The 11,524-nt window shown below is 37.2% G+C and overlaps 1 long non-coding RNA gene across 1 annotated transcript; it reads right to left on the bottom strand.

Moving 5' to 3' along the window:
- Positions 1-1,070: 1,070 nt before the first annotated feature.
- Positions 1,071-7,922, bottom strand: LOC148116951 (uncharacterized). The gene is made up of 3 exons (XR_015731590.1): positions 7,635-7,922; positions 5,475-5,610; positions 1,071-2,228 (listed from the first exon to the last, which is right to left on the bottom strand). It is a non-coding gene; the product is annotated as an uncharacterized LOC148116951 (long non-coding RNA).
- Positions 7,923-11,524: the final 3,602 nt, after the last annotated feature.

Consider the following 11,524-nt stretch of genomic DNA (forward strand, 5'->3'; position numbering starts at 1 on the left):
CAAAAGCTACTGAAAGTCACATAACTAAGCATCAGAATTATACTAGGGACAAGATAAGCAGAAATAGTAAAAGAATAATTTTACTGGAATTGAAAATCTTGGAATATTTATTGTTAGTGCAGTCTAAAATTTGCATAATCCAACTCTTATAAACCAAATTCTAAACACTTAAAGACAAATAATTCACTACAATTAAAACACAGTCTTCCAATATCAGATGCTCAACCTCAGTGCTTACAAATGTTTTAAATGTGGAGTCAGAAGAAAGTAGACAGATTATTCATACAAAAAGAAAAAATTAAATCAAAAGCAATGAACATCTTATTCTTGTCCTTTAGCCCCCTCATCCTCTTTCTTATCTTGTAATTCCCTCTGCCCCATTGAACACCATAGAATATAGATTGCCCAAAGAGTATTTATTCAAGAGATTTATATGCTCTTATATATCCAGGCTCTTGATGTTTCAGCAGTAGGCAGAGGGAGGCCCTTCCAGCATTAGCCACAACCATCACATGTGATCAAAGCCCTGCCTTTTTTCATTGTCATGTGTGTCAGGTGGCCTGACTGTAGCTCCCATCATGAATCTTCCCAATCCTATCTAAATTAGCTCATGTGATCAGGTAAGAGGAATGTTTGCAAACTGCTGTTCACATATAAATGTTCCACCACAGAAGTGAAGTACTGGAGTAACTGGTAGATGCACTTGATTATTCATGATGTTGGAAGAGTTTGAATTAAATGAACTTTGGAAGAATCCTGTTTTGTTCAAACTGTTATTTCTTTTTGAATTAGTTTGATTGAAAGCACACTCTTTCTAAAAAGAAGGTTCCAGATCAAGAAAGAAGCAGTCATCATTTGGGAGATACAATCTCAACTAATTCATAACAGTAAGATAATAGAGATGTCTATGGAGATTCTCAGTCATCCAGATCATGGTTTTCACAAGGGTGCTTGATGGTTTCTTCAGCCTGATATTCTTGTTATAATGGGTTGGATGAAATGGTAGGATTTGTTCTCCAATACATCTAGAAATCATATGAATGGGAAGACCAGTAATAAACACTCTCAAATTTGCTTTAAGATCTGTATTTTATTTGAGTTTGTTACTAACATTTTACAAGACTAAGGAATATTAATAGAAAAAAAGGAGATACCACTCAGTGCAAATGCATAAAGTATTTTTTTTTTTAATGTTCAAACTCTCATGAATGATTTTCCTAAAATGGGCATGCCTGAAATTGCAGACTTCATAATTTACACTGCTTTTTTGGGGGGGAGGGGGGTGACTTCTTTGATCAGAGACAAGACATATCCATGTTTATTTCTGACTGGAGACCCTTTATGAACTTTTTGCATGAAACAGGGAAAAATGAATTTATAATTTATGGGTTGGATGATTAGACAGGATAGATTCTAGAAAGAAGAGAGACATATTGTAACCATAAAGTAAGAGGCAATTATATAATTGTACTTATAACTATTGTAAAGAAGATTGGAAGCTACTTCTTTGTTTCTCTTTTCTATCATTTCTCTTTTAGTTCTTTTTTCTTTCTTGCACTTTTAGTTTAAAATCTTTAGAGAGAGAGATGATAGATATAAAAAAACATTTGAGAGGAGAAAAGCTGGAAGGCACAAGAAACAAGTATATGCAAATGAGGCAGAAGGTGCATAATTGTGTAAGTCTTTAAATGAGATATTTTCATGCATATCAGAGGGGAATAGATTATACTAGCTTTGTAATTTACCTTTTGTAAATAAAAATGTAAATTTCTTCCACAGAATTCCAGAAAAGCAAGTAAATCTTTCTTTTCCCTTCCTTTTTGCCTCCCTTTCTTTAAAATATCCATAAACTTTACTTTTTGATATTACAGCCTATTTCTAAAATTTACCTAATTATTTCTTAATAGCTTTGTAGAGAACTTTAATATTTTCTGTGTAAATTCTGTGTAGAGAACTTTAATATTTTCTGTGTAAATTCTGTGTAGAGAACTTTAATATTTTCAGGAAACTTGCCCTTAAGTCAAAACATCAATAAGTGTAAAAAGGGGAGGAGAGGGCGGAGAGGAGTGTGAACATTATGTCTGTTTATAGTCCAAACAAATGACTCTTTATTCTTCACTTTGAAGCTGAAGCCACCAATTTTCAAAGCCGGCATGCATTTCTGTAGAATCCAGAAGTCTTGCTTTCTCTACGGTTGAGTTGATTACTGCCTTCTCTGGCTATAAGGACTAGAGAGAGAGAGAGAGAGAGAGAGAGAGAGAGAATTAAAATAAAGTATTTTTCTTTATTAATTAACTTTAAAGGTAGCTATTCTCTCCACTGCCTATTTGCTTTACCATTTTAGTAGTTAATAGAAAGGTAGTCACAGAAGCAGGCTTGTTTTCTGTTTCTCTTAAAAAAAACCCAAATGAATAGAAAGGTTTGGAAGAACATATGTGCAATATAATAAATGGTAAAAGCGAGAGGCCTACACTTGAGGAGGAAGTTGATTTAGCTGACCTTCAAACTTCCTTCTTTGAATGAAAATAATTTAATGTGATCTGAAATGCTAATCAACAGAAGGATTTCAATAAGAAGCCAAATCAGATATAAGCTACATTCTACACAAAAGAATTCCTTGGGATAATTTCTCTCCTTGAAGATTTGGAATCATGTGATTTGGAAGTTTCTAAAGTAAAATTTCCACAACTTTGCTTTAATAGTGCAATACCGGTAGAGAAAACAAAGAATTGCTTGCCTTTTATTTGAATGGAACCTTACTTAATTTAATTTGTGGTTCCTACACAACAGTAGTTGAAATTATGCTTCCATATTTGCACTTTTCTAAATTTTTAAATGTATTTTTTTAAAGCATACATTAGGGGAAAATGCTTATAGATATGAATACTAGTAGAAGTTATTTATTTATTTATAATATTTATTTGCCCCTCATCTCAAATCCAACGATTATGGGCAATGTGCAAATTTGAATTTTCTTAAAGGGAATTGTTTACAAAACTTCACCAGATTAGGCAAAACTGCACTCAAAAATGCAAATATTAGAATATTTCAAGGAAATGTTGAAGAATTCTTTTTTTAAAATCATGTGGAAATAGAACAAAATCAATACATTCCTACAAAACACAAATACCAAACTGAGATATAGTTATTTAATGAATCCATTGATTCTTCCTGTCAAGAAAGAATATATCTAAGTATCAGGGTTTTCTTTTCAAAAAATTAACATTTTTTAAATAGAGGTAGTCTTTGATTTATGACCACTATTGAGCCCAAAATTAATGTTACTAAGGGAGACACTTGTTAAGAGAATTTTGCCCCATTTTACAACCTTTCTTGCTACAGTTGTTAAGTGAATCACTGCAGTGGCTAAGTTAGTAACACAGTTGTTAAGTGAATCTGGCTTCCCATTGACTTTGCTTGTTAGAAGGTCACGAAAGGTGATCACATGACCCTGGGACATTGCAGCCATCAGAAATATGAGTCAGTTGCCAAGCATCCAAATTTTGATCATGTGACCATGGGTTGCTGCAATGGTCGTAAGTGTAAAAAATGGTCATAAGTCATTTTTTTCAGTGCCATTGTAATTTTGAAAGGCCACTAAATGAACTGTTGTAAGTCACAGACTACCTGTAGTAGTTATAAAATAGTAAACAGAAATATTTTGAACAACTAGAGCTACAGTGAATCCCTGCAACTAGACGTTGATTTTAATATGGTCTTTGACTTGGACCAGGCACTTTCTCTCTCAGCCGAACCCACCTTACAGGGTTGTAGTTATGAGGAATATAGGAGGAGGAAGGCATGTTGAATATGTTTGGTGCCTTGAGTTATTTGTAAAAACAATAAAGGCAGGAAACAAAAATTAATTAAATTAAATTAAATTAAATTAAATAATTAAATTAAATTAAATTAAATTAAATTAAATTAAATTAAATTAAATTAAATTAAATTAAATTAAATTAAATTAAATTAAATTAAATTAAATTAAATTAAATTAAATTAAATTAAATTAAATTAAATTAAATTAAATTCAAACAAAAGAAGAACTCCCAGGTGGACAGATTTTTAAGAAATCTTATTAAGTTTATGTTTTGTTTTATGTTTTATTTGATTTGTATACCGCCCTACTCCCGAAGGACTCAGGGCGGTGAACAGCCAAACAATAAAATAACATAGATACAAAAAATTTAAAAAACCAGATAAAATCAGATTAAATCATTTTGGCCCAAACAAATTTAAAACACCCCAATAATTTAAAAACAGATTAAAATTTACATGTTTAAAAAGGGAAGAGATTAGGCCAAGCCCACCTGATGGAATAAAAAGGTCTTCACAGCGCGGCGGAAGGTGCGCAGATCCGGGATCCTCCGTATCTCTGGGGGGAGCTCATTCCAGATGGTAGGTGCCCCCACAGAGAAGGCTCTCCCCCTAGGGGTCGCCAGCCGACATTGTTTGGCTGACGGCACCCGGAGGAGTCCCTCTCTATGAGAGCGTACTGGCCGGTGGGAGGCTATTGGTGGTAGTAGGCGGTCCCGTAGATAACCAGGTCCTAAGCCATGGAGCGCTTTAAAGGTGGTAACCAAAACCTTGAAGCGCACCCAGAAGACCACCGGGAGCCAGTGCAGCTCGCGCAGGAGAGGTGTCACATGGGAGCGCCATGTCGCTCCCATTACCACCCGCGCGGCCGCACTCTGCGCCAGTTGGAGCCTCCGGGTGCTCCTCAAGGGGAGCCCCATGTAGAGAGCATTACAATAGTCCAGGCGGGAGGTGACGAGGGCATGAGTGACCGTGCGTAATGAGTCCCGGTCCAGAAAGGGACGCAACTGGCGAATCAGGCGAACCTGATGAAAAATCCTCCTGGTCACGGCCGTCAAGTGCTCTTCTAAAGACAGCCGTGAATCCAGGAGGACGCCCAAGTTGCGAGCCCTCTCCGTGGGGGCCAATGATTCGCCCCCAATAGTCAGTGATGGCATCAACTGACTATATCGGGACGTCGGAAACCACAGCCACTCGGTCTTGGATGGGTTGAGCCTGAGCCTGTTCCTCCCCATCCAGATCCGTACGGCCTCCAGGCACCAGGACATCACTTCAAGGTACAGGATAACAAATCATCATGAACACTTAAGTCAGTGAGACTTATTTCTGAGGAGATATTTTCAAGTATTTCCTTATTTCACACACCCCCCCCCCTTCCATCCATTACCTGAAGAACAGAGTGATAGGAAAAATAAGATAAAACAATTCAAAGGACAGAAGTCACAGTTTGTCTGTAGATACAGAGTCCTGAACTCAAGAGTGGAAAGCCAGATCTTCTAAAGTCAAGCAATGTTGGTGTCAACTTGGACTCTGTGCAAAGGCCACAAGAGAAAAGGTCCCATCTTGTGGCATACATAAAACGTATTTATTAACAGTCAAAACTCCTGGATTTACTTGGTCCTTTTCATAATGGATAAATATAACGACTTTTGACTTACGATTTACAGCAAAGCAGGTCTCCCCACTGACATGTCCCACCAGTATGTATAGTGTGCCCAGGGCAGTAGAATTTTTTACAGAATCCATGGTGACTTCTCCTGCATTCCAAGGTATCAGGGGCAGGCTGAGAACTTCCTGTCACAATCAACAAAACAAAACAAAACAATGAGTTTATATTGGAGGCTTCCCTACTCATCTTTCTCTTAGAAGTTTTGTTTGGAGAACTTGCAGAGGGGAAGCTAAGATGAGGGGACATTGAGGGTCTACTGGTCTAGGTAACCTGGCCTTAGATTTCCTGTTGTCACTGAGATACTTCAAACCACCATTTCTCAGGGTGCTGTGCATCAATCCTATTTCTTTTTCAGGTTCCTGTCCAGCAGGAGGGATGCAAAGCTTCCTGACTGAACAATAAACTTTGTAGCTTCATTTCCCTTTTTAAAGTGATGGGCATCATCAAAGGCAAATCAGTCTTCTGAAGCTTTTTAAAAGCCACAAGCTTCAGATTTCTTGAAATTAGGCTTTCTAGCAGGCTCCCGGCTTTCCTAACCTTTGTAAATTGTTCAAGTACTTCATCAGGATAAGCCAAGTAATCTGGGCACAGTATTACCTGCAGGTTATGACAACATTGAAGCCAATATACTGATTAGCATGCCACTCAAAAGTGAAAAAAGAATAGCATGATTAGAAATAAGTAAAGCACTTTGCTGCTATCTGATGGTAGTCCTATTAATTTTGATTTATTTATTACAATAAATAATTAATATAATTATAAACATTTTTTTAAAAAATTGAGGTGAGTCTCTTAAAAGGTTACTAAATAATTCTAATTATTAATTAGTGAAAAGCTTACAATAATCTATGGTGAGTGGGTAAGATGTTATACTGGTCCATGAAGCAGCTGAGTATTTAGTTTAATATTTTCATTTGCTAATTTTATTTTCACTTTCAAGAGAACCAAGAATTCCATAGTTCTATTGGTTTCTTCTTTCTCCTTGATATATCCCCTTCCTTTATCTTCTCATTCATTTCAAATGTTACATTTGCCTTACCTCCAGAAGTTGTGGGTGCTTGGTATTGGAAGTTTTTAAGAAGAGAATGGACAACCATTTGTCTAAAATGATATAGGGCAGGGGTGTCAAACTCAAGGCCCGGGGGCTGGATCCAGCCTGCAGGGTGCTTAGATCTGGCTGGTGGGGTCACCCTGGAAACAGCAAAGGACAGGCCTGTGGTGCCTCTGGCATTGAAACGGAGCTCGGGAGGGCTGCATGTGGCCCTCCCAAGCTCCATTTTTGCTGGCAAGAGGGTTCCAGGATGCCGTTGCAGCTGAAAACGGAGCTCGGGAGCCCGTTTCCTCTGGCAGAGCACTCAAGCCACAAGTGACATCGAGCTGGCCACGCCTACCATGGCCATACCCAATCCAGCCCCCCCCCAAGGTCAAACACAACCCTGATGTGGCCCTCAATGAAATCAAGTTTGACACCCCTGATATAGGGTCTCCTGCCTGTCAGGGGGTTAGAGTAAAAGATTTTCAAGATCTCTTCCAACTTTGTTATCCTGTTATTTAATTTTGAAGCAAAAGTTAATTATACTGCTTGTTACATTAATATTCAAAACTGTGATAGAATATCCACATATCTACTCTATAGTAATTATTCTAAGGCATCTATATGACAGAATATTAAGAATCTCAATGCATTATATAAATATTGTTATATTGAAATAATATACTGTAGTAAAATGGAGAAAATGGCCATTTTAGATAGCCTGTATGGGTAGATTTAATAATATGTTGAAAGCTGAACTATTTCTTTATTAATACTTTATGAATATACCTCTATTTTCTTCAAAGCTATTCATTTCATTATTATTTTGTAATATTTTTATATTTGCAATATTATATTTTTATTGTACTTTATCATATCTTTTAGCTGTTATTCTTTATCAATAAAATATTTATATTATTTTTAAAAATTGACTGTCAGTTCTAGGACAAAGATCTCATGTCTTCCTGCATAAAGAGTTGTGCATATTAATTCTACTTTATAAATGCTATTCATCAAAATCCATACATTAAAAATGTGAGAGTTGCTCTATTTGCAGTATTTAATTTAATGTAAATATTTTAATTTTTATCTCTCTTAATTTTCCCCGTCTCTTACCTGGAATAATTTGACTGAAGAACAAGAGAGCAGCAAACAAAAGGAAAAGGGTCTTCATGGCTGAAGGCTGATGTTCTCCAGATGTGTTACACTCTAAGCTGCTTGAAGTTCTTTAGGAGAAGAAGAGGGTCTGTCTATATAAGATTTTCAGAGCACTATGACATCATGAAAGTTGAGAAAAACCTTAATCATTAATATATTTTGGGAAACCCAGTTTATTCCATTTCTAAATGCAAGGACGGTATTGCAAAATGTCCCTTGGTAAGTCTGATGTAATGCACCAATTCCTCTTGACCATGGAGTACAGCCAGGCAAATGAGGTAACATTCGCCAGATACAGAAGGCTACTTTTGCAAAATGGTTGTGAAGCCAGAGAAAGGTCATGCAGACTCAACTATGCTAGCCTTGAATCAAATTGAGACAGAAGTTATCATTATTAAGCTGGAGAATTTGGGACATTTTTCCATCATTACTTCACATCCATTTGGGTGCTGCATATTGTTAATGATTTGCAAATGGCATTTATACTGCATAGTGATGTCACAGACTGTAGGAGTATAATCTGATGACCCAGAACTGATTGCAGCCACAGAAAGTCTTGAATACTTTTTATTGCTGTGGAACTACTGGGAATGAAGCAACTAAATTATAGCATTGTTCTCTTTTTTTTACTGAAGGTAAATTTAATCAAATTTAATTTGATTTATATGCCGCCCTTCTCCGGAGACTCAGGGTGGCTTACAATGTGTTAAGCAATAGCCTTCATACTTTTGTATATTTTACAAAGTCAGCTTATTGCCCCCACAAACAGGGTCCTCAATTTACCTACCTTAGAAAGGATGGAAGGCTGAGTCAACCTTGAGCCTGGTGAGATTTGAACTTACTAATTGCAGACAGCTGGAGTTAAATTACAATGCATTAGTCTGCATTGTTCTTGACAGAGGAGCCTAGCCAGTGACTTTGGCAAGGTATAATCTTGGCTTATAAAATGAGATAGAATTGCAGACAGAGTTGATCATATTCTGAATTCTCACATCACGTTATTCTCTTGTACAGAATGAGCAAGCTGCATTCACTCAGGCGGGCAGGTTAAGGCAGCCAAGACCCCTCCCAAGTTTTACCAACTACCAAAAAGCTTATTGAGAAAGTAGGGAGGAAGAGATTATCTCTGCAGCCCTGCTTTGTTGATAAAACATATCTGATAGTAGGTGTAAGAGAGAGATAGCCCCTAACCCAAATAATTGTTTGTGACTTCTAGCCTCACATAGAAGGAGGGGGAAAGGAAATGAGGCTTATCAGGGCAAGTCTAGTGGGAGATTTCCTTTAGTTGATTGAAACTTTTATGCTGAGATTAAGGAGTGGGTGAACAGATACTTGGGAGATTAAGAGAGATGTGAGAGAGATCAGAAAAATGGAGTAGGTGGAGAGGCGCCCTCTCTATAGGCAGAGCGGGCAGCCTTAGAGAAGCACCCAGATGTTAAGAAAGACTCAGGAGACAAATATGGAGAAAGACAACATCCAGATAGTGGCAGTCAATATTTCCAGTTTAATGGAGCAGTAAATAGCCTGGATCTGGTAAGGGCATGAAGAAAGTTAGCATTCACCCCCCTCCTAGAAGAATGAAATATTTTAGGAAATATTAAAAAGGCAGAATATTATATTTCCCTGGATGAGAAAAGGAGATACATGTTTTAAAGTCAAAGGAGCTTCCTGCAGCTCCTTACCACCACCACCCCGTTCAGATCCAGGGTGATGGGATTAAGACATGGCCTTCAGGACATGATAGGATTAGTCTTCTACCCATTTAACAGCAGGGCTCACTGCATTGCGAAATCACCTAGGGACATTGTATTAACCAGGAAGATTCAACCAAGCCTGGGACACAGACAGCCTACAAAGTTAGCTAAAACCACTTCCCCCTGGGAGTCTGACAGCCAATGGGATGCATTTCTTGTACAGGAACAGGAAATTCTAAGGCAGGGCCTAAGAGAGGGTATAAATATATCCCTCTCTCCACTCCATGTGCTAAATTGGCCAGGACCTCAAACTATGTGGTCCTGTTCACCATTAAAACCATCCTTCCAAGAAGTCTCCTGTTTCCAGTGTCTTTCTCCCCACTTGGAACTAAACCCAGATGGACATTTCTTCCAACAGCCATAAACTCGGTTTCTGTGCAAAAAGAGGGTTGCAAATCTTCACATGGCAATATTTATCATGATATCCATTACAACACAGAGTGATAAACTATAAAGCATATAGACAATTTAAAAATGATTGAACAACATCTCTGACCTTTGGACTTTATTGTTGTTGTTGTTAGAGAGGTTTTTTATTAGGAAGGCCACCTAAAGTAAAAAAAAAAGCCCCAAAATGTATTCTCAACTCCAGATCACCTAGACCTGGAAGTCATGCAGGAAAGGCATTGAGAGGGGCTGATCTACAAATATCTTGACTTCTTCTCTTCCCCAGCAGAGCCATGCTTACCCCAGAATATTGCAAAGGAAATATTGACCCCATATACCAGAAGAGGTGTTGAGCAATACCGCAATGTTTCTCTTATACACAATGTAGCTGACTCACCCAATATGGGAATCCATAATACGGCTTACTGAATTTGGTTTTGGTTTTGCATATTCTATGAGTTAGCTAATATGGTTATTCAAGAAACTGTGGTTAAACAAAGCATGATTAATAACTCGTGGCTATAACTCTGACCTCCATTAGGATGAACCATTCCATCTCAGTCTTCTTGGTTGAGAAACATCTTGAATAAGTATATCTATTGCAATATGTTATTTTTCCAAATCTATTTTGCAAGTACCTTTTTCCCTCATCCTGTTTTCCTATTTTATTATCGCTAAATTGTACTTGGTCGCTAGAAGACCAAGAATATTTTCAAAGTCAACTTTTAGAGATGAGTCAGTTCAAACTCAATGTTCCATAGCTCCTGTTCCCTGTCCACCCCCACAAAAAGGGAGTTGATGTGTTTTCTATCAGCTCTTTGATGCCAAACCCCAGAAGAAGGCATGGAGTGTAAATTGCATTTCCCAATAGCATTTTTTAAAATATGGTTGCTTATTTTTTAATCACTGAGGCTACAGTCTACCCAATTTCTGTTCTGCCCTATAAAGACTAATGAATTCTCCATATCCAAAAGTTATATAAGCACAGACCATTCCTCTTCCTCCTTTCCTATCCAACTTCATTTACTGATTAACTAATCCAGAGAGACAAGCCCAGTAGCAAAGACATTGTTCCAACTTTGATCGAGTTGAAAAAAAAATCTTCTACTAACATCTTTTTCCTTTCCTAATTGAATCAAGGCAAGGACTTCTTACCCTGTCTTTGATTGGATTGAATCAAAGCAAAGCTTAATAACATTGTATGCAATACCATCCACCTAAAAGACAAACAACAACAAGAAACATAGAAAATGTGCATGGAGATTCTCAATCATCCAGGTCATGGTTGTCCCAAAGATGCTTTTCTCAAAGGCAACTGGAATTTCTTAGTTAACCTTTCTTGGTTTGAGAAATAGCACTAATCAAAAGTATTCTTTGTAATCTCTTTGAAACTATCTACTTCATTGGGAAAACACTTCTTATCACTATGTCTGACAAATTCCTGGGAAAGAGCCATTCAACACAAATCCCATGAAATGGATAACCAAACTTGCTATGTGTAGAAACTAACTATTTACGATAACAATATTCCACTTTTTCTGAAATTTGGAATCCAACAATTCTTTGTATAATAAATAACCTGCTTTCTTTCTCAGTATTGAACTCCGTACTTCTTCCTCCATGATAGCCATGAAATATGAACACACATAGATTAGATCACAATGTGCATTGATTTATGGACATATAAATGTACATTGAAAAGGCAGC

This window comes from Pantherophis guttatus, chromosome 1, assembly GCF_059756535.1.
Source record: "Pantherophis guttatus breed Tessera chromosome 1, ASM5975653v1, whole genome shotgun sequence".
In the NCBI taxonomy this organism is placed as follows: Eukaryota; Metazoa; Chordata; class Lepidosauria; order Squamata; family Colubridae; genus Pantherophis; species Pantherophis guttatus.